The sequence below is a fragment of the Meriones unguiculatus genome, chromosome 4 (genome assembly GCF_030254825.1).
Source record: "Meriones unguiculatus strain TT.TT164.6M chromosome 4, Bangor_MerUng_6.1, whole genome shotgun sequence".
NCBI lineage: Eukaryota > Metazoa > Chordata > Mammalia > Rodentia > Muridae > Meriones > Meriones unguiculatus.
In genome coordinates, this window is record NC_083352.1 from 37,618,893 (window position 1) to 37,640,735 (window position 21,843).

Sequence of the window (21,843 nt, forward strand, 5' to 3'; positions counted from 1 at the left end):
ATAATGTGCATCCCTCCCAGATTTTAATCAGTTCAGGGGGAAAGGGAAGCCATCTGTTATTTTTATACTCCGTGCTCAGTGGCCTAAAAATAATAACTGTGAGTTTTTCTGGAAGTTTATCGTTGACAGTGTGTGCTGTCTCCATTCAGCCTCGTAATTATGCACATGTGGGTTTTCTTGTGTCCCCTGTACCTAGATGAGGAGCAAGAGGGGTGGGGAGCTTTGCTGACTTGCTTCTGTCACTCAGCACAAGTGAATGTGAGCAGGCAGGCGTCTAGGTGGACTCCCGGCAGGTGCTTCGGTTCGGCTTTAGAGCACCAAGTCTGATTCCTTCTTCTCTGACACATTCTGACATTCTGCAGGATGCTGTGATCTCCTACCCATTTTTTGAGGAAATCACATAGTTGAGGCCACACTTAAGTCTGGGATTAGCTTTTGGTCCTGTGCATTAGTGCTCAAAACACGCAAATGTTTCCCCTGTAGACGGACAGGGTGGGGCAGAATCGCCAAAGTCACACAGTCTCCAGATGAGCCTCAGAACATATCAGACACTGCACTCCATCAAAACAAATCCTAGGATCTTGGAAAAAGCCCTGGAATTTATCAAACCATAACTTCCTCATTTGAGAAATAAGAATAATACTCACTTCGTCTGCATCAAAAAACTAGTGTCCCTGACAGGAATGTGGTTTTTTTTTCTTGTAAGAGTCACATGTTTGCAAAATATACAGCAGAGCCTGAGAAGGGAAGCCCGCTCTCTCCATTCCCAGCCCCTCCCCCAACTATCACCACAACCCCACTCCCTGGGGGACCTTTGCAGGCCTTTGCATTTGTTGAATTTTAAAAGTAGCCTACCAGCTAGCATAGTGGCACACACCTATAATCCCAGTACTTGGGGAGGCAGAAACAGGTAGATCTCTGTGAGTTGGAGGCCAGCCTGGTCTACAAAGTGAGTCCAGGACAACCGGGGCTACACAGAGAAACCCTGTATCAAACAAACAAACAAACAAACAAACAAAAACAAGACAAAACAAAAAAAAAACCAACACGACCAAAAGAAAAGCATGGAAGAAATAGTTTATTCTGACTTACAGAGGGATAGTAGTCCATTGTGAGGGTAGGCATGGCAGCAAGCTAGAGGCACGGGGACAGGAGCAAGAAGCTGAGGGATCACATCTCAACCACAAGCTTGAAGCGGAAGAGGGCAACCTGAAAGTAAGGTGGGGTCATGTGAGCTCTGTGATGTGACAAACTTTTTCCAGCAAAGCTGCACCTCCTAAGCTAGACTCCCTGGCCAGTGAGCTTCAGGAATCCTCCAGTCTCTGACTCCCCAGTGCTGGGATTGAGGGCACATGCCATCATGCCTGGCTTTTTCTGTGAATACTGGAGATCTGGGTTCAAGTCCTCGTCCTTGCACAGTAAGCGCTTAACCAAATAAGTCACCTTTCTAGCCCCTACTTTGCTGGTTTTTATGGATAGAAAATTATGCCCTCCATGCATAAGGAGGGAAGTCAGTTAAAGAATTTATTCTGCATCCTGCCTCCCTGAGGGCCTGCTGATGTCTGTGGCCTGAGTTACCACTGAAAGCCATGAGGATATCTGTGATCTCTGCCGCCATCTGAGGCGATGTTGATGTCCGTGGGCCATGCTGCCACCAGTGATCCTGAGCTGTCCCCTGAAGCCATGGGGATGTCTGGGCCCACGCTGCTGCCAAGGACCATGACTGGGTCCATGGTCCCACTGCAGCCGGGGTTTGTGGTGATGTCTGTGGCCCATGTTACCGAAGGTCGTGTGGATGTCTGTGGCCTGTGCTGTCACCAGAAACCGTGTGGAGGCCTGTGACCTGTGCTCCTGCTGACTGTAAAAAGCAGGAAGGCTCCTTTCGCTGTGATATTGATGACTGCAGATGCACAGTTGAGATAAAGCGACATGGAAGGCCTCTGTGACAACCCCTATCCCCACCCAACCCCACCTCAAAAGAAGTAACAGTCTAGACAAGGAGCCACCGAAGAGAAAATGTAAAATGTGTGATAAGGATACTGAAGTGTAGCTCTCCGAAACTGATGGCTTCTGGAGGGGTGTGAGAGGGAAAGAACTCAGTTCTACTTAAGGGGCAGACCACTGAGAGTTTGACCATGCTCCAGTGAATATAAAGATAACACAAATTGGACTTGCTTATTTTTAATTTTTTTTTATTCTTATTTTTGTTAGTACTTTTTGGGTCGAAAGAGTTGGGGTGGGGACATGGAAGGACTGGGAAGAGAGTGTGATAGGGTGTGTGATATGCAATTCCCAGAGGATCAATACAAATGTTAATGTTAATAAAAAAAGAATTTATTCTGAAAGCCAGGTGGTGGTGGGGCATGCCTTTAATCTGAGCACTCAGGAGGCAGAATCAGGAGGATCTCTGGGCCTGAGGTCAGCCTGGTCTACAGAGTTCTAGGACAGCCAGGGGTACACAGAGAAACTGTCTCAAAACACATTAAAAAAATAAAAGAATTTATTCTGAGTCAGGTGTGGTAGCAAACAACTGAAGTCACAGCACCTGGGAGACTGAGGCAGGAGGATTGTGAATCCGAGGCCAGCTGGGACTCAGATAGACTTAGAATAGACAGGTTAGGTGCCTCCACAGAATCTCTATTTTTTAACCCCCAAAATGTGCCTATGACACAGTTTGCCAAACCAAAGAAGACTTGGCATGGGGCTTGTCCTTGTCAGCCAGAACTCAGTATATTTCTACGAACAAGAAGGGTGCGGTAGCTTGAACAAAAATGACCCCATAGGCTCATAGGGACTGTCACTATTGAGAGGTACGGTCTTGTTGGAGTAGGCATTGTTGGAGGAGGCAGAAGTTCAAGCCAGGTCTAGTGGCTCATTGTCTCTTCCTGCTGCTTTCGGATCCACATATAAAACTCTCAGCTACCTCTCCAGCACCCTGTCTGTCTGCCTGTGTGCCTGTGTGCCACCATGCTTCCCACCGTGATGACAATGGACTAAACCTCTGAACTGTATGTAAGTCACCCCCAATTAAATGCTTTCGTTTATAAGAGCTGCTGGGGTAACAGCAACAGAAACCCTAACTAAGACAGGCCACAAGGAAACATGCTCGTATGCACACACCATATCGTGGAAGGGGGAGGGGATGAATGGAAAGCAGGCCCCCAACAAGCATCTCATCCTTCGATGGCAGCCTTGCCCCCTGTAGGCTGTCTTTGTTATGCCTGTGACTTCATGAGAGATGCTAATAGTGTGTTTGTGGATAATAGTTACCCAGTGGGATTTGCTCTGGGGAGGGACAGCTTTAAGTTGCATCTCATGGTCATTTTATTCTGACCGCTTCCGGGGGCCACTTTAAAAATGAGTCCCAAGAAATACTTGTCTTGAGGGCAGAAATCTGTGAGCACCCATGCCATAGTCCTTTCTCTCAGGGGTAACATAGTCCTTTCTCTCAGGTCTCCCTGGGACCTCCTTGAATGGAAGCCCGTGGCCATCCATTGTTTGTTTTGCTTTGGGAAGCCTGTAAGTACAGGTGAGGCAAAGGCGCTTGGTTTGTGTGTTGAGAAAAAGGACCTTCTGTCTCCCTGTTTGTGAAATGTGGTATTCACAGATTCCTCAAACTGCAGGTGAGGGTGTAGATGTACCCTTCTTCAGCCCTCACTCAGCGCCTTTACGCTGCACCCCCATCCTGAGGTTGAGCTGGGGTGGTTCAGGGATGTCACAGCAGAAGACTCGGGGACTAGAACCATTTCTCCTAGCCTAGATTTTTATCCAATGGGTCAGACCGCAAGGATCCGGGGAACCTACCTGGGTGGGGCGAGACTGTGGCTGCAGAAGGAAGGGGTAGCGTTGGCAGCTGCGGAACGTTAAGAGGAGAAACCAGGAGTGGACAGGGCAGGGGGCTCACACTAGCAGTCAGTGTACCCAGCCCCAAGGAGTGGGCCCCATGATCAGGAACGAGTTTCTTGTCCCTGGGAGAGGGGCTCCTACTGCAAAGTGAGAAACTCAGAATCGCCAGGACCTATGTGGTTGGCAGTGATAAACGTGAGTGTTCACGTTTAGGAAATGGAGCTGGAACGCAATAGTCGTGTCAAAGGTGGGCTCCGTGTGTGTGTGTGTGTGTGTGTGTGTGTGTGTGTGTGTGTGTGTGTGTAGAATAGATCAAAGGCCAGAAGAGATATCAGAGTATCTGGTTAGATTTACAAGACTTCCAGGGGCCAGACTGGGTTATGCTTGCAGATTTGGGGTGTTGGAGGGGAGTGGAACTGGGGTAAAGGTGAAAGCTGCTGACCAGGCAGAGTTTTGCATTGACTTTTAGCCCAGTGCTCTTTTCCATTAAATATTTATTTAGGGGAAGCTCTGCAACCCTGGAGGCTTTTCACCCTTGTACCTTGTATGAAAGGGAGGATAAAGTGGTATGAGGGTCCCATTCGCTCTCGCTGTTTGGAAAGAAGAGCTGTATTTACCCACATTTGGCAATAGTGGAGAACTAAAGCAAAGGGAAGTTTCGGCTCTCCGAGATATTTCTTTCATGGCCGAGCCTAAAGCTTTCACAAGTCGTGGAAAGTGAACATTTAAAAGAAGAATTGTAACATAAGCCATCCTTTCAAAAAGTCAAGTCTGAGCTGAGTGAAATGTGCCATGTAGTCAGTGAGAAGGATGCTGCATGTTCTTAGTAGGTAGGAGAAGGAGGGTGAGGCCTCCTTCTCAGGGTGCTCAAGATGGAGTAGAGGATGGGCAATGTTAATGGCAGAGTCAGCACCTGAGCTCCATGCTGCTCTCTGTTTTCATCTAGAACCCTCGGTCACACATCCCTATGAATCTTCACTGTCAACTCGACCAGATCTGGAACTATCCAGGACCCACCCTGCTGGCTATGTCTGTGTTTAACTGAGCACCAGCACTCATTCCCCTCCTCCTCCTGACTGCAGATGCCGTGATACCAGTGGCCTCACAACCCTGCCGCCATGATCTCCTTGCTACCGTGGACCCTTCTCTCTTGAACGAGGAGCCAGACTTAAACCTTTCCTCCCACAAGTCCTTGTCCGGTGTTCAGTCACCATGTTGAGAACAGCAACGCTATGATCCCAGAGGAAGAGACGAATTCAGTGGAATCGTGTCCTTTGCATGGACTCTGGAGGAACTGTAGAAAATTATTCTACAATTTGAATCCATCATTTGTTCTTGCATTGGTATTAGGACTTTCTTGGCTGAGTGTATACACCCTACTTGATTTGGCATGTCTCTCAAGAGCTCGATCCTGGCCCTGCTGTTAATAACTCATCTTCTTCATTTAGAATTAGGAGTTTTCCAAAGGCTCATATATTAAAGTCTTATTATCCGAGACAGCACTGCCAGGATCTGGGGAAATCTTTAGGAAATGGGACTTCAAAGAGGTCTTTAGGTTGTTGGAAGCAGGGTACAGCAAGAAGCTCCTGGTTCTTCCTGTTCCTGCCTTTCCTTTCCTAGTGATGAGGTAGTGGGTTTAACATCACTATACCCTCTGGCAGTCATGCCTCAAGGGCGATAAAGCCAGCACACCACTGACCTCCAGGACTATCAATCAACATAAACCTTTTCTCTTTACAAGTTAATTATCTTAGGTAGTTTGTTGAAGTAACTGAAAGACAACATATTCTTCTTGCATCTAATTTCACATATATACTCTTAGGGCAGGACAGAGCGGCTAGCTGTCCTCTCACTAGCCAAACAAAGTTAGTCCTTTTCTCCATAGAACATAACATATTTCAGAGCTTCCTGTGATCTCCTTGTAGAAGGAAATGAACATGTTAATTAAGGATGATTTGACAATGTGGTACAATTACACAATGGAGTGTCACTCAGCTGTGAAAGAAAAATGACATCATGAAATCTGCAGGCAAATGGATGGAACTAGAAAAAAATTAACCTGAGTAGGGTAACCAAGACCCAGAAAGACAAACATGGTATGTACTCACTTATAAGTGAATATTAGCTGTAAAGGATAATCATGCTACAATCCACAGACCAAGAAAGGCTAACAAGGAGGGTTCTAAGGGGGATGCTTGGATCTATCTGGGAAGAGGAAATAGAACAGACTTTGCAGGTGGACTGTGGGCAAGTGAGGATGGGAACAGGAGAGATCAGGCACCAGGTGGGGGATGAATGGCGGGGAGAGACAACTGGAACGGGGTGGGATCACTTGGCTCATGAGATGGAACCCTAGTGTAGTGGAAACTCCCTGAAATCTGAGTGGGCCTATCAGGGACTCCTGGCTTCTTCTGTAACCAGGCAAGGCTTCCAGCAGTGGGACTGGACACCAACCCAGCCACAAAACCTTCCACTTACAATTTTTCATGCCTAACAGATGAGCTGGGGTAATGGTGGAGCAGAAACTGTGGAAGTAGCCAACCAATGACTCATGGCCCATGCCTGACACTGCCTGGATGGCAAGAAACTGGATCACCCAGAGACCTAGGGTAGAACCAAACATGATTTGAAAGAAAAGAAAAGAAAAGAAAAAGTCAATGAAATGATTCCTGATGCTATTCTGCTCTACTCCTAGATCGCTGCCTAGCCCAGTTGTCATGAGAGAGGCTTCCTCTGGCAGCTGATGGGACCAGATAAAGAGATGCACAGGAGAACATTATGCTGTGCTTTGGGAACTCTGCAGAAGAGTGGGAGGAAAGATTGAAGGAGCCAGAGGGGTCAAGTACACCAAGAGAACGTGACCCACAGAATCAACTATGCAGGGCTCAGAGGGCCTCACAGAGACAGACGTGACAGTCAGAGAGCCTGAATGGGGCTGTATTAGGTCCTCTGTCTATACGTTATGATTGTGTAGCTTGGTTTCTTGTGGGACTCCTAACGGTAGGAGTGGGGGTGTCCCCGACTCTTGCCTGCCCTTAGGACCCTTTTCCTTCTACTGAGTTGCCTCATCCAGCCTTAACGCGAGGGTTTGTGTTCAGTCTTACTGTAACTTGTTATGTTGTGTTCGATTGTGTCCTTGGGAAGGCTGCTCTTTTCCCAAGGAGGAGGGTCAGAGTGATGCTAGTAAAACGTTTCAAACATTTGGATTCTAGTTTTTGTGTAAACCTACGTTTTTATTTCTTTTGGCAAAACACCTATGGACGAGGTTCTAGGAATAAGGTATGTGCATGTTCTAGACCAGCATTTCTCAAGGCGTGGGGAGTGACCCCTTTGGAGTGGGTGGAATGACCCTTTCACAGGGCTCACCTAAGGGCATTGGAAAACACGGGTGTTTACTTTACAATTCACAACAGTAGCAAAGTTACAGCTAGGAAGTGACAACGGAAATAACTTTCTGGTTGGGGGTCCCCACAGCATGAGGAACTGTATTAAAGGGTAGCAGCGTTAGGAAGGTTGAGGACCGCTGGTTTAGAGGGTCAGTATTAAAAGGGTTTTCTTTTGCTTTCTAAATAAGACTTCGGCAAGTTTTTCTTTTCCACCTTGACTGAAACAAACACACACAGATGCAAGCATGCTCACATGTACACACACACAGTTGCTTGGAAGTTCAAGAGCACATGCTATTCAGGCAACAAGGACTGAAATAAGTATTGATTCCATGGCTAATCAGACCATTAACTCAAGACCAGAAGTTAAATGAGAGTCACAGGGGATCCCCAGAGCTCGGTTGTGATTTTCCCATAGGAACCCTTGGCCCTAATGGCCCTCAGGACATACCAACCAGCCAGCCCTGTGGACTAGGCATCTCAAGCTGAACTCGCTTTTGAATCCTCGGGATGTTGTTTTCAGGAATTGATCAAGGCCAGTAAGCAAGGAGCTGATACCATGCTGGCACTAGCACAGTGCACACAGAACTCCCAGAATGCCCTGGGAATACAGCGTTTACTCCCTGATCATGATAGTTCAAGCCGAAATGAACTTGAGAGCAAAGTGCATGCCACTGTCGGGATGTCTTGGTGTATCATCCCCTGCATTTGAACAATATGTTGGCCTTAAGTGAACCCCATAGCTAATGAACTGCAATCTGAACTGATGTATCTGCAGGTTGTGACCTAGCTGAGGAAGTAAGCCCCAGACAATCACAAGAGCCGACCCCTCAGCTAATCCCAGGATGAAGGCTACCGAATTGTGCCCAGATTAGACAAACAACAAACTGTACCTATCAGGTAAATACCTGTTTGTCCTTTTTTGTTTCTCTGGCTATTAAGAGAGGTTATTGCAGCATGTGTGTGACATGGCAGGGTCTGCCGGGGTCAGCATAGAGGTGAGGCAAACCATAATTTTGGCCCAGTACTACCTAGTTCTAGCAGGCTCTTCTTGCTCAAATAAACTTGTTTAGCTGTACCAGGCTTAGTTTTTCTTTCTAACAATGTTTGTATGGCACAATCCAATGTTCTTCTCAGAAAGATACTAATAATTAACTGGGTTTACAAGGGTAGGGCTGAAGGCCAGAGAAGAAATGAAAGGCCAGCAGTCCATTAGCTCCAAGTCAAGAGCCCACCTGGCCTGCTCTGCTCCCAACCCCCTTCCCATTTCTTTACCAGTCTGGGAGAGGTGTGATCCCAGAGGGTTGGAGGAGACTCCAACCAGGTGTGATGATGCGCCCAGACAACACAGGAGTCCTGTGAGCATGAAGGAGGCCGAGGAAGGCCTGTAACGAGCTCCCACCAGGCCTCCACTTCTGAAGTATCTGCCTCAGAATCTGCAGAATTAAAACACGAAGTCAGTGGGTGATGTGGGCTTTAGATCAGAAGAGGCAAGCTGAGACAGCAAGTCGGGGAAGAGGGATGTTCAGCTTCACCGGAGAATCAGGGGTGCGTGGGCAGAAGGAGGGGCTGTCTCATGGTGTGTACTGGGAAAGGGATAATACTTAAGTGTTTGGGTGGGCCTGACACACGGTACCACATGATATTTCAATGTGGGGAGTCCCATGAGCCTCTCACCCTTGTTCCAAACTGAGCTGTGAATATCCTGTCTTTCATATCCAAGCGATAATAACCATCTCTCCACTTCTTGCTCAGACTAAAAAATCTTAGAATTAGTCCCTTTTTTTTTTTTAAACAAACCATACCTATTATATTACCTATATATATATCTGATAGGTCTAGAGTCTGGAATGAAAGCCCTTTCACCCACTCTGCTTGTCTCCATAGTCCAGGTCCTTATCACACCCTCCTTATAGTCACCATTATAGCCCCTGAATGACCGCCCTGCTTTTGTCCTATGGCAAAGGCATAAATTTGAGTCAGATTCAATCGTCCCCCCTTTTTAAGGCCTCCGTGGAGTGGTGGGCTCAGGTCTATCCAAGTGAAAAGCCAACATCTCTTCAGCATCCTTCAAGGTCGATGCTCTCAAGTGCTTCTCAGCTTCATCTCCTCCAGAGGTCCCCCTCCCCCGCTGCTCCCCCAGTCTGGCTTTATTGTCTCCTCATTATTGTCAGCTGCTGCAGCCATGCTGTAACCCCACAGCCTTTATAATTGCTCTTCCTCCTGCCAAGAATGCGCTTTCCCGAAGCTACTGATTTAGTTTCCTTCCACCTATATCTTTAATGCCACCTGTACGGCCTGACTGTTGCTTTTCACTTAACCAGAAGGGCATCATTATTGCTCTTGGCACTTGCCCTTCCTTGCTTGTTTTTCTTCCTTCTACTGGTTTTAGTCTAACATGATCGTGTATTTAATTTACATCTGTCTCCTGCCACCGCAGTTTGAACAGCATGAGTACGTTTGTCCATTGTCTATAACTCTAATAAAATCACTGATCCTGTGCCCTTTTAGTTCAGAGTTACGCACATTTAAGGACACAGTGCTGGCCTCTTTTGACTCTGCTATAGAGATCACGGGGTTACCATCACAATGGTGGGGGCATATGTGAGGAGGACAGATGACAGGATGAGATGAGAAACTGAGAGAGCATGCTACTTTAACATCCCCTGGAATGCTTCAAGGTGCTTAGCAACTTCTGGCCATGCCCCACCTCTTAAAGGCTCCACCACGTCCTAACTGATACCCCCGAATTAGATACTAAACCTCCAACTCATAGGCCTTTAGATGACACAACTAAACCATATGCAAACCAGAGCAGTAAAGAGCAGAATATGTGTTTGTTTTATTCCTTGCCCTAGAATGGGGGCTACCATATTTAACAACAAATTTATGAATGAAGGAATGGGCGAGTAAATGATAAAAACCGAACAAAGAGAGTTTTGAGAATAGTAACAAAAAACAGCAAGAATAACAGTACTTTGGTTTTTGAGAAAGGGCCTCATTATGTTACCCTGGCTGGCCTAGAACTCACAGGAATAAGCCTCTGCCTCCTTATTGCGGGGATTAAAGGTATGGGCCACAACACCTGGCTCAGTAATAACACTTTAAAGCTTGTCTCTACTTATTTGCCTAGACACCATCTGGGCACAGAAAGACTCCCCTCAGCTGTCTGTGTGCCTGTACATGGGTATCTTCATCAGGTAGTGGTTTTTCAGTTGAACTGACAGGGAACACACTTTTGATGGTGCCTTGGGTTGAATTGTGTATGCCCTCAAGGATAAGAAATCCTAGTCTAGGACCCGAGAATGTGACCTTATTTGAAAATAGGCTCTTTACAGAGATAATCAAGCTTAAATTGAATCACTAGGGTAGGCCCTCTTCCAATGACTGATGTCCTTATAGAAAGGGAAAATTTAGAGACACGGAGACACATTCAGAGGGAAGGTAAGGCAAAGATACACATAGAGGAGGAGCCTAGGGAGGATGCTTAATTCTCATTCAGAAGGGCAAACAATAGACAGGGAAAAGGATGGGAGCCTACCATAGATGTCCTCTGAAAGACTCCACCCAACAGGAGATTGAAGCAGATGCTACGATTCATATAACTTTGGGCAGAGCGCAGAGAGTCATTGGAAAGAATAGGGGAATAGAAGGACTCAGAGCAGACAGGAGCTCCAGAAGACCAACAGGGCCAAAAAAATCTGGGCTCATGGGGTCCTGCAGAGACTGATGCTCCAACCAAGGATCATGTATAAAGAGGATCTAGACCCCCTGTTCAGACGTAGCCCATAGGCACCTCAGTCTCTATGTGGGTTCTCTAGTAAGGGGAGCAGGGGCTGTCACTAACATTGAGTTTGATGCTTACCTCTCTGATCACTTCCCCCTGGTGGGGAGACATTGCCAGGCCACAGAGAAAGAGGATGCAAGCAGTCCTAATGAGACTTGATAGGCTGGGGTCAAATCTAGAGGGAAGAGGGGTTCCCCCTTTCTGAGAAATAGGGGAGCGGAACTGGGAAGAGAGAAGGAGGATGGGACCAGGAAGAGACAGAGGGAGTGGGCTATAATCAGGATGTGAAGCAAATAAATTATATATAAAAAAAAGTTAAATAAACAAAAAGATAGATGTAGCAAAGTTGGACCTGCAAAGATGGAGGCAGAGATTGGAGTGATGGTACCACAGCCAAGGAATTCCTGGAAGAGGCAAAGAACACTTTCTCCTTCATAGTTCTCAGAAGGAACCGCCCCTACAGCAGATTCTCCATCCTAGAAAAGTAGCCTCCAGGATGTGGAGACATTCTGTTGGCTGAGACCACAGTTCACAGTTCCGTTTCAGTAGCCCTGATAAGATTCAGTAGAACAGAGGGAAGATTTTTTTTTTAACCAGGCGGGCACCCTGACTTAGGTATAAAATATAAAAAGTTCAGACTTCATCTTGCCTAGGGACTGACAGATGGGATTTGGAGATAAGTGGGCTAAATATGGTAACTTGTGAGCTTGACAGAGAGGCACAGGGGAGCAATGTGGAGGTCAAACAGCAAAGCTTGCTCATGGTCATAGCCTTGTCCTTGCCACAAGCAAGTTGCCTTACCATCTAGGTCCGCATGTCATAACCAGCAAAATGCATCTCTTTTTTTTTTTCTTCTGTTTTAAAAAGTTGTGTGTCTGCTGAGGCCAGAAGAATGTGCCAGATACCCTGGAGCAAGAGTTTCAAGCAGTTGCGCGCTGCCTGACACGAGTCCCGGGAACGCAACTGTTGTCCTCTGGAAGAGCAACAAGTGCTCTTAACCAGTCAGCCATTTCTCCAGCACTCCCGATGAATTTGTAGAGCATCTCTGGTCTGCATCTGCAGCTGGCCCTCCATGCTCCGTGGTTTTCTTTTGACATCTTCAGAGGTCTGTGCATGAGCCCAAGGCCAGAGGAGAGTACACTGAATATAATGATGACCAGGAAAACATTTCTGAAATTGCTATAGATCTGCTGAGCCTGACTCAACAACTTAAAAACTTAACATGTGCTCCTCCCCTGGTTTTTCCTTGGCATTGATCCCCAGCTTGAATGACACTGTCGGGGAAAAAAAAAAAAAAAGTGTGATGAGGCATGTTTGAGTATGTGGTAGGTTCAGAGTGGTTACTGCTAAATTCAGTAAATTCTGAGGATCTCTCAAGTTTAATTCATGGGAGGTATGTGTGTGTGTTGGGGGGGAATCACAAAAAGGAGAGTTTAAATGAAGATAATTTTTGGTCTGCTAAAAAATAGATTTGTACAGAAAGGCCCAAAATAATGCATAATTGGCAAGCTTATTGTCAATTCTGCTACTTCAGTCTCTGCAGAATTATATGTCACTTAGATAAACTGCTATAAATAATTATCGGCTGTGCAAAAATTAGATGCAAACAGAGGGAAGTGTCCTATGGGAGCTGAAACTCTGAAACGAGCAGACTTGGAAACCGCTCATCGCCTCCAAGGCTACCCTACATGAACCTGAGAGGTACAGCCTCCCTGCCCCCCAGAGTGATTGTGGACGGGTAGGATTGTGCCAAGGGCTAAAGAAATCCAAACCCAGAAACAATGGTGCCTGAGTCAGAAATGGGCCATGGAAGTTATGCATCAAAAACCTGTTCCACTCAAGAAGTCAGAATATGAACAAGTATTTTCTTTTTTAAATCCATTTGGTACAGCCTGAGGAGAACCATCTACTTCCCAGAAGGCACAGGAGACACAGCACCCACATGGTCATTGCTTTACTGAGTGTCTGGGTTCAGCCAAAATCCTGAAAACTCTGAAGGAGACAGAAAACAACAGGGACAGTTACCTTTGAGAGAGTAGCCAGGACTTAAGGAAGTAAGCCGGCCTCTTTGAAGTGGTGACATCGAGATAGGCTGCATGATGGTCAGCAAGGCCTGTCAACACAGCAGGAATACCATGTGGAAAAGCCATAAATAGTAAACTTAAATACCCAGAGAAAAAAAATAGAGAGAAAAGGTCCATAAAGAGCCAAAGATCCCGAAGGACCATAGACAACAGCCTGGAAAACACATTGTGCAAGTTGGGAGATGCTCATTGCTTTTCTGAAGGTCTCATAGGCTTAAAGAGAGTCAATTCCAGGCAATCTTACCTAGTTCATTCTCTCTCTCTTTCTCTCTCTTTCTTGCATGCTTTAATTTATTCATTTTCTTGCTAACTCAAAATGTATTTACTTCAAAGTCTTCCTCCTTTCTTCCCCCGTCACTCCCCCCCTTTCCCTCCTTTCTTTTCTCCCCCTTTCTCTCTTTCAGCAAGGTCTCAGGTAGCCCACATTGCTCTTGGAGTCACTATGTAGCCCAAGGGGCCTCTGCATATCTGAGCCTCCTGTCTTAGCTTCCAAAGTTCTAAGATCACAGGTATGAGGTGTGAGGCACCTGTGAGGCACCAAAATTTCTCTCTCTCTTTTTTCCTGATAATATTCATAAAAGGAGATGTTACACACACACACACACACACACACACACACACATATTTGCAGCCACATGACAATTCACTGTGCAAACGACTATGCCTTATGACCCAGTCTATTGTGGATGGCAAAGCAACTGGAATCTTTCCATGAACACTGTGCCATGCGTGAAAGGATGCCTCTGAGAAAACAGCAGACACTCAGAAGCAGGGGTGCTGGGCTGAAAGTGCTTGGGATGTACTTGGCCAAATCTCTTTCCATTGAGGTTTCAACAGGAGTAATTCTAAAACAAGATGTAGAGATCATGTTTTCCTATAGCTGTGTTCTTGAATGCCCCACAGACTACATGACTTCATCCAAAATTAGAAACTGTGACCCAGCAGGGAACATTCTTGGCTTATCTGATTCCCAGAACCAGACCTGGCTCCCTAGACTTGCCAGAGCAAGCTAACACAGTTACCATTTATTCAATAATGACACAACCATATACTAAAAAAAAAAAAAAAAAAAAAAAAAAAAAAAAAAAAAAAATCATATATATGTGTTCATTAATTCCTGTATTTTCTTGTTGTGCTGGCTATTTCTATGTCGATTTGACACACAAACTAGAGTTATCTGGAAAGAGGGAAACACAATCGAAAAAATGTCTCCATAAGATCTGGCTGTAAGGCATTTTTCTTAATTAATGGTAGATGGGGGAGGGCCCAGCCCTTTGTGGATGGCACCATCCCTGGGCCGCTGGTCCTGGGTTCTACAAGAAAGCAGGCTGAGCAAGCCATGAGGAGCAAGCCAGTAAGCAGCACCCCTGCATGGCCTCTGCATCAGCTCCTGCCTCCAGGCTCCTGCCCTGCCTGAGTTCCTGCTCTGACTTCCTTTGGTGATGAACAGCAAGCAATGTGGAAGTGTAAGCTGAGCAAACCCTTTCCTCTCCAAGTTGCTTTTTAGTCGTGGTGTTACATTGCCGCATTAGAAACTTGAAGTCATCTGTCTTTCTTTCCTCACTGCTGAATAGTTCTTGATTAAATTTCCCAACAATCTATTTGCTACCCAGGAAAGAGTCTTTTCATTTTTGTTATTATCCTAAAGACTAAATTTGGGGTCTTATACTCTGAAGGGCAGGCATCCTAGAGCAAAGCTTTTACCCCAGCTAGTGGGGCTTCATGAGTCTGAAGTTTGCATAAGATTATTCACTTACGGAAGATCACTGTCAAAATACACTCTAGGATTGAAGTAAGTAGAGGAGGCATCAGAGAAGTGCTGTCTTAGTTATCATCACACTTTTCAAAGCCTTCTGGATAATGAGGCAGGATGAGTTAATTGTCCACATCCTGTAGTTAAAATGGTCCTGCTAGAATGAAGGAACCAAGCCGAATAGAAATCTAAAAATCCCCCAGTGTCACTGAGTGAATGAGTGAAGGTTTTCTTTCAGCGAGGTGCTTGGCCAGCTTGCACCTGAATTGTTGAAACAGGAGATTCTTAGAATGCACTTGATAACTACTTACTTGCTTTCTCATCCAGTCTCAGTTCTGGTTATCGATCTCGTTATGCATAACTATTGACAAAAGCCAAGCCATGCACTGGGCAGCAGACCAAGGCTCTGTAGGAAACATCTGGCTTCCTTTGCTTTGATTTTTAGGTATTCCTTTTTCTCTCCCTCCCTCTCTCCTTCCTTTCCTTCCTCCTTGCCTCTCTTCCTTTTTTCCTTCCTTCATTTCTTCCATTCTCCTTCCTTTCTTCCCTTCCTTCTCACTCCTCCCTTCTCTCTCATTAAAATTATTTTCTCGTGAAAAAGTTTCAAGTGTAGGTGGAAGTTAAAAGATAGTGTAGTGACCCAAATGTATTTATTACCAGCTTTAGCCATTATCACCTCAGGGGTTAGGGATGTGGCCCAGTGGTAGAACCCTTGCCTCATGTGCACAAGGCCCTGGATTTGATGCCCTGTACTGGAGAGAAAGAAAGAAAGAAAAAGAAAGAAAGAAAGAAAGAAAGAAAGAAAGAAAGAAAGAAAGAAAGAAAGAAAGAAAGAAAGAGTAACTACCACTTCACAACCGGCTTCACAATGAGTCTTATTTCATTTGTGTTCCCAACCAATACCTCTCTGCTTTCTGGAAAGCTCGGGCAGTCCCTCTGCACTTTTCATGCTCCTGTAATTCTTCCTGCTCCTGTGGAGAAGTGGCTAAGGGAGGGAGGACACCAAGGACTCTAGGAGTGTTTTGGGGGAAGAATGGCTTAGCTGGTGTGTTGTCCTGGATGGTGTCGTTCCAGTGAGGGATGGCACCGTTCATTCTAAGGTCCTTGTCCTACACGTGTGCTTAACTGTAGATTCTGTAACAAAGTATCCGTTTTGGGACAATCCTCATTATCCACCCTGAATTGGGAGATCTTTTCTTTCTTCTTCTAAATTCATGTGTGAGCTTGGTGTGTCTGTATGTGTGTGTGTTCATGTGTATACAGAGGGATGTATATGTGACTGCAGGTTGATGTGTGTGTGTGCGCGCGCGCGCGCGCGCGCGCGCGCGCGCATGCGCGCGCATGCGCGTGCGGCGCACACATGTTGAATGTGGAGTCCAGAGGACAACCTCAGATGTCATTCTCAGGAATATTGTTCACTATAAGACTTGGAGAAACTGAGCTGGAATAGACTTTCGGGAGAGTCTTCCTGAGGAGCAGCTTTCATAGTATTCAAAGGAGCTGTGCAAGCTGCGGCCGGGGAAACGAATCAACAGTCCCACCCGGCGGTGGAGCTTGCGGAACAACGGACAGCGTGACAAGGTACCCACAGGGTGGAACAGTGCCACTTGCGTCTTCACGGTCACCGAGACCTGTCTAAGAGGACTTAAGGCCAGCTCGAAAGGAGTCAATTCATGCCTGGCACGGCAAGCCTAGCCAACCACTCTTTCCTCGTGAGGTCATGGACCGTAGAGCATAATCTATTGCTTCTACCTTCTTAAAACCAGTGCCATTTCTAACTGTATTCTAAATGCTTAAACCCACCTATAAGAGGGGCCCTCACTTCTCATCAAAGAAGAACCATTACAGAAAGCCACAACTGATCCAAATACAGGGAGAAACTGTAGAATGTCCATCCACAACTGTGTTGATATATCAACACCACCACCCCTGCACCTAAGACTCAGGGAAGGCCGTGGAATAGGGGAGGTAAAGAATATGAAAGCCGGGGTAGCAGGATGTCTGCTGTGAGAGAATGTCATCTATACGTGACAAGGAAACTGTATCCGTGAAATCTCAGAGCGGCGGCCACCTAGGCAGGACCTGCACAGTTAACACAAGTTGACATTCCAATGTGGATGGGGGAAAATCTCACAGGCCCACCCCTAGATGCAGAGCTACATACAATCAATAACTTCTAAGAGAGAGGATCAGTCTTCTCCTGGGAAGAATTCCTTGATGGGTTGGTTATTCACTCCCAAGTGGTCAGTTCTGAAAATGGACTCAGCTGGCTGTGTTTTTCAGAGAGAGAGAGAGAGAGAGAGAGAGAGAGTATGTGTAAACATTAAAGAACAGGTCATTATTTAAGAGGGAGTAGGGGATCATGAGAAAAGTTGGGGGGAGGGGAGGAAGGAGGGGTAGAGATGATATAAATAAAGTACTTATGTATAAAATTCTCAAAAAAATTTAAATAAATGTAAAAGAACTCTGCCCACGTCCTTTGTGACATGATCTCTCTCTGAATCCAGAGCTCCGTGAATCATCTCCACTCTCCCAATATTACAAGCACACACCACAATTCCCAACATTTTTATATGGGTTCTGATGTCAAACTCGGGTCCTCAGCCTTGTGAGATAAGCACTCTACCAACTGAACCATGTTCCTTTTTTTTTTCTTCTTACTTTTCAAAGAGACAAGTGGCCATGTGCAATCTAATAATGTCATTTTAAGGACAGAGCAGAACTTTATTTATTGTTCTAAAATGCTGCTTTATCATTGTTTAAGGTGCATTAAGTAGGTATTCAGAATCTCCTAACAGCCTAACAGCCTGACTGCTGTTGACCTAGCCAAACTTTGGGGCAAAACTGACAATGAAGAAAGCAAGGCAGTTTGCCTGAATCGATGCTTATTTCACACAGCAGACATAAAGAGAGCAAGGCGATGCCTCCAATCACAGAGGAAAGCTATTCAGCATCCCAGAGTCACAGGCTGTTGTTACAGATTGAAGATTAAACTCTTGAGTGGTCTTTGGCCCAGAAATAGAGGCCCTCTTCCCGTTGGAACTGCTTTCCATGAAACTGTCAGTTGCACAGTGTGATTTCTCCAGACTTTGTCCTCTTTCCAATATGTTCCACTGGCAAAGCCCTTTCAACACTAGATGAACTCTGCCTATGGGAGATTTATTTCCTCAGGCTTAAGACACAGTGATGCCTTGTGAAAGATCATGATTTCAGTGCAAGAAGGAAATAGTTGGGACACAGAGCTCACCTTTCTCAGCCTGGCCTGTGCCTTGCTTTCTATGCACTTGGCTACTGACACTCTTTGTGGGGAGCCTGCTGTGTTGGTTAGTTTTTCTTGTCAAGCTGACACAAACTGGGAAGAGTGACTCTCAACTGAGAAAAAAAATGCTCCATGACATTTGCCTGTAGGGAAATCCATAGCGCGTTCTCATGGTTAATGATTCATACAGGCAGGCTCAGCTTATTGTGGACAGTGAATGCCATTCTTTCGTGGCTTCTGCCTCAGCTCCTGCATCCTGCCCTGCCCTCTCTCCATGACAGTGTCACCTGAGAGTTATGAGATGAGATGAACTTTTCCCTCCCAGAGTTGCTTTTGGTCACAGTTTATCACAGCAACAGAAACCCTAACACATCTGCTGAACAAAATCATACATGGTGCAAGGTACCAAGGAAGAAAGAGACAATGGGTTTATTTTCTCCTATTATATTTTTGTTTATTCTCTCTTTCTCTCTCTCTCTCTCTCTCTCTCTCTCTCTCTCTCTCTCTCACACACACACACACACACATTTGTTTCTTGAAACAGGATCTTCCTATCTACCCCAGGATGATCTCAAACTTGAGATGTTCTTGTCCTAACCTTGCAAATGTCAGGATTACAGATGTGTACCACCCTGCCTGGCTTCTTGCTACATCTTTAAAAAGCTTTGCAGATTGGATCTGAATCAATACGAGAAAAATGCAAGCAAAGAAATATAAATTACAGCAGTAACAAATTACCTTGCCACTTATACTGCTGATGAATCTTTCCTTTTAGAGGGTGCATTGAGTGTTTTTCTTATTATTGTGACACAAACAATTCTTGTCAGAAACAAGTTAAAGGAGGAAGGCTTTGTTTTGTTTCACTGCTTGAGGGCATAGCTCATAATGGTGGGAGACGCACTGTGGCAGGAGCTTAGGACGGCAGGTCACATAGCAACCATAGTCAGGATGCAAAGAGAGATGAACACTGGTGACCCACTGGCATCGGCTTTTTATTCACTTCAGGATCTCAACAGATGTTTCTCCATTTTGGTTTAGGTAGGCACGATCCATTCTCATAAGCTTCAATCACTTACTCATTTCTTTCCCTCAGTACATTGATTACAGTAATTTAACTAATTGGTTGATTCTGTCATACAGATAGAACATGGCCTCTAAATGTGGCACATTGGCACCAAACGTGTCTGATCACAGTCAGGACATCTGTGGTGGTTTGAATGAGAATGGCCCACATAGGCTCATGTATTTACATGCTTAGTTCTCAGTTCAAGGTGTTTGGGAAGGATTGGGAGGTGTGGCCTTGTTAGAGAAGGTGTGTCACTGGAAGTGGGCCTAGAGGTTCCAAAAGATCACGCCAGGCATAGTCTCTCTGTCTGTCTGTCTGTCTCTGCCTCTCCCTCTCGCTCTCTGGTACCTGAAGATCTTCAGAATATAGGTCTCAGCTCCTTCTCCAGCACCATATCTGCCACTGTGCTGCCATGCTTCCCGCCGTGACGATTATGGTCTAAACCTCTGAAACTGTAAGCCAGCCACCATTTAAATGCTTTTTGTTTTTGTAAGAGTTGCAGAGGTCATGGTGTCTCTTCACAGCAGTATGACAGTGACTAAGACAGCACCCAAACTGTAGTCGTTATTCTAACAGAAAGGATTTGATGTAGAATACTAACCACGTTAATGAAGTATTCTTTTATTATTGCTGCAGCAGATTGTCACAGAGTCAGTGACTTAGACAACACAGAGTTTTTGAGTCTGTTTTCAGTCATGTATATGTGTTTGGTGGAGGGGTGGGGGCAAGGAGGGGCCAATGTGAAGGTTCCTGAGGAAGCCGGATGAAGGCATCAGGACCTCTGGTGCTATAGTTATAGGCAGTTGTTAGCTTCCTGATGCGTGTGCTGGGAACTGAACTGGGGTCCTCTGTAAGAGCCGTGTATGTTCTTAACTGCTGAGCCATCTCTCCGGCTCCCAACACAAATTTATTACCTTACCGCTCTGAAGTCATATGTCCAAAATAGCTTCACTGTGTTAAATCAGCCTTGACAGAGCTATGTTCCTTTTGAAGCTAATCCCTAGGGACAAGCTGTTTCTATGCCTTTCTAGAAGCCATCTGCACTTCTTGTGTCACCACCTTAGCCTTCTCTATTCCTCCAATCCAAACTCTGTTCCTATCTCTCTTACTCAGACTCTGACCATGTCCCTGCCCCCTCCCATGAGGAATCCATGATTACCTGGGACCAGGAAGATACTAGGATAATCTTCCCATCTCAGATCAACTTAATCATATTGGCAAAACACCTTTTACTACACCGGGTAACACGGTTGCAGGTCTGAGGGATCAGGATGTGTCTCAGGGTTGTCCTAGAGAAATCCAGGCAAAAGCAAAGCATTACAGTTTATCGACAACTGAAAGAGCAACTTTGGCAAGCACCAAGCTCCCCTAAGACTAGGGTAACTGGTGTTCTTAGAAGCCCTGAGGTGGAACCCACATTGTCTACCCGTGGATAGGGTGCCAGTGGTTGGTTATCTTTCTCTGTTCAGTGGGGATCTGGATTCCGGCTAGGTCCCTGGAGCTTGACTTTTGGTTGGAGAACAGGCATTCCATTTCTCTCTGAGGCTCCTAGAGCACCTTACAGTAAGGCCTGAGTGCTCTAAGCTGGGATGTGGAAAGGGTTTTCCACATAGTGTTTACATACAGTTCAGTTCCTTTATCATGAGGTCACTTGTGACAGTGGAAGCTCAGGCATTCCAAAGCCTATGGCAGATACCAAAGTGTTACAGCTCTTGGTCAAGCTGCTGTGCTCAGCAGAGGTGCAGGCTAAGGTCCATGCTTGGTTAGCTCACGGCCAAGACACAGGCCGAGTGAGCCTCAGGCCCAGTGAGACATGACCCAGTGGAGGATAAATGACGACTCTCAGACGGTCTTGAAGTAAGAAAGCACAAACCTGCATGCCTCTATTCATGTGAAATCAAGGGCAATATAAACCCTTGGCAGAGGGAGGGATTTTTAGGGTGATTGTGTTTGATTAGCTGGGGTCAGGGGGTCAGAGATATTTAAATTATCCAATCACAAGAAGAAAAATACAGCACTTAATTATCCTATGGGGGGGACAGGACAGATCTCCAAGTACAATTGAAGGTTGATGCTGGACTAAGATCCTTAGCAGGGTGGGGCATTTCTAGGAATTCCTAGATACTTGCTAGAACAATTTCCTTATCAGGGAAGGGTCTGGCCTGTATTCTGCCCTGATGGCTATGCAACGTTTTTTATAAGACCTGAGATCACCCAGATTGGGGAGATTTTTCAGAACCTCGAGGACAGAAAGGAGTCTATCATCATTGACTCAGTGCAGATGGTTGCCTATCTGGAGATGACCGACTTCAACCTTACCAGCAAAGTCCCACAGCTGGGCTTCTGAAGGCATACAGGAAGGAAGGTACTCCAAAGACCAAAGGCTCTGCAGCCCGCTGAATCCAGAACATCATCAGCTATGGAGGAAAGAAGACATGTTTCTTTTGATGACTGCAACAGACAGGAAGCCTCAGGGAAATCACAGCAAGGAACAAGTATCTCCTGTTCTCATTTACCAGGTCTCCAGTAGTGGTCCTCACTAGTACAGCCTAAGAAGAAACCAGCTGGCAGAAAAAAATGTGTGGAAGGATACCAGGTCCTGCATCATCAGGCAGAGGACAGAAGATGAGTTCAATTGTGTAGAACACATAATTTCACACCT

At 45.8% G+C, this 21,843-nt stretch overlaps 1 long non-coding RNA gene across 1 annotated transcript; it reads left to right on the top strand.

Moving 5' to 3' along the window:
* The first annotated feature begins 4,451 nt into the window (after positions 1-4,451).
* On the top strand, positions 4,452-12,324 carry LOC132653494 (uncharacterized). The gene is made up of 3 exons (XR_009591224.1): positions 4,452-5,942; positions 8,011-8,132; positions 11,887-12,324. It is a non-coding gene; the product is annotated as an uncharacterized LOC132653494 (long non-coding RNA).
* The last annotated feature ends 9,519 nt before the right edge of the window (positions 12,325-21,843 follow it).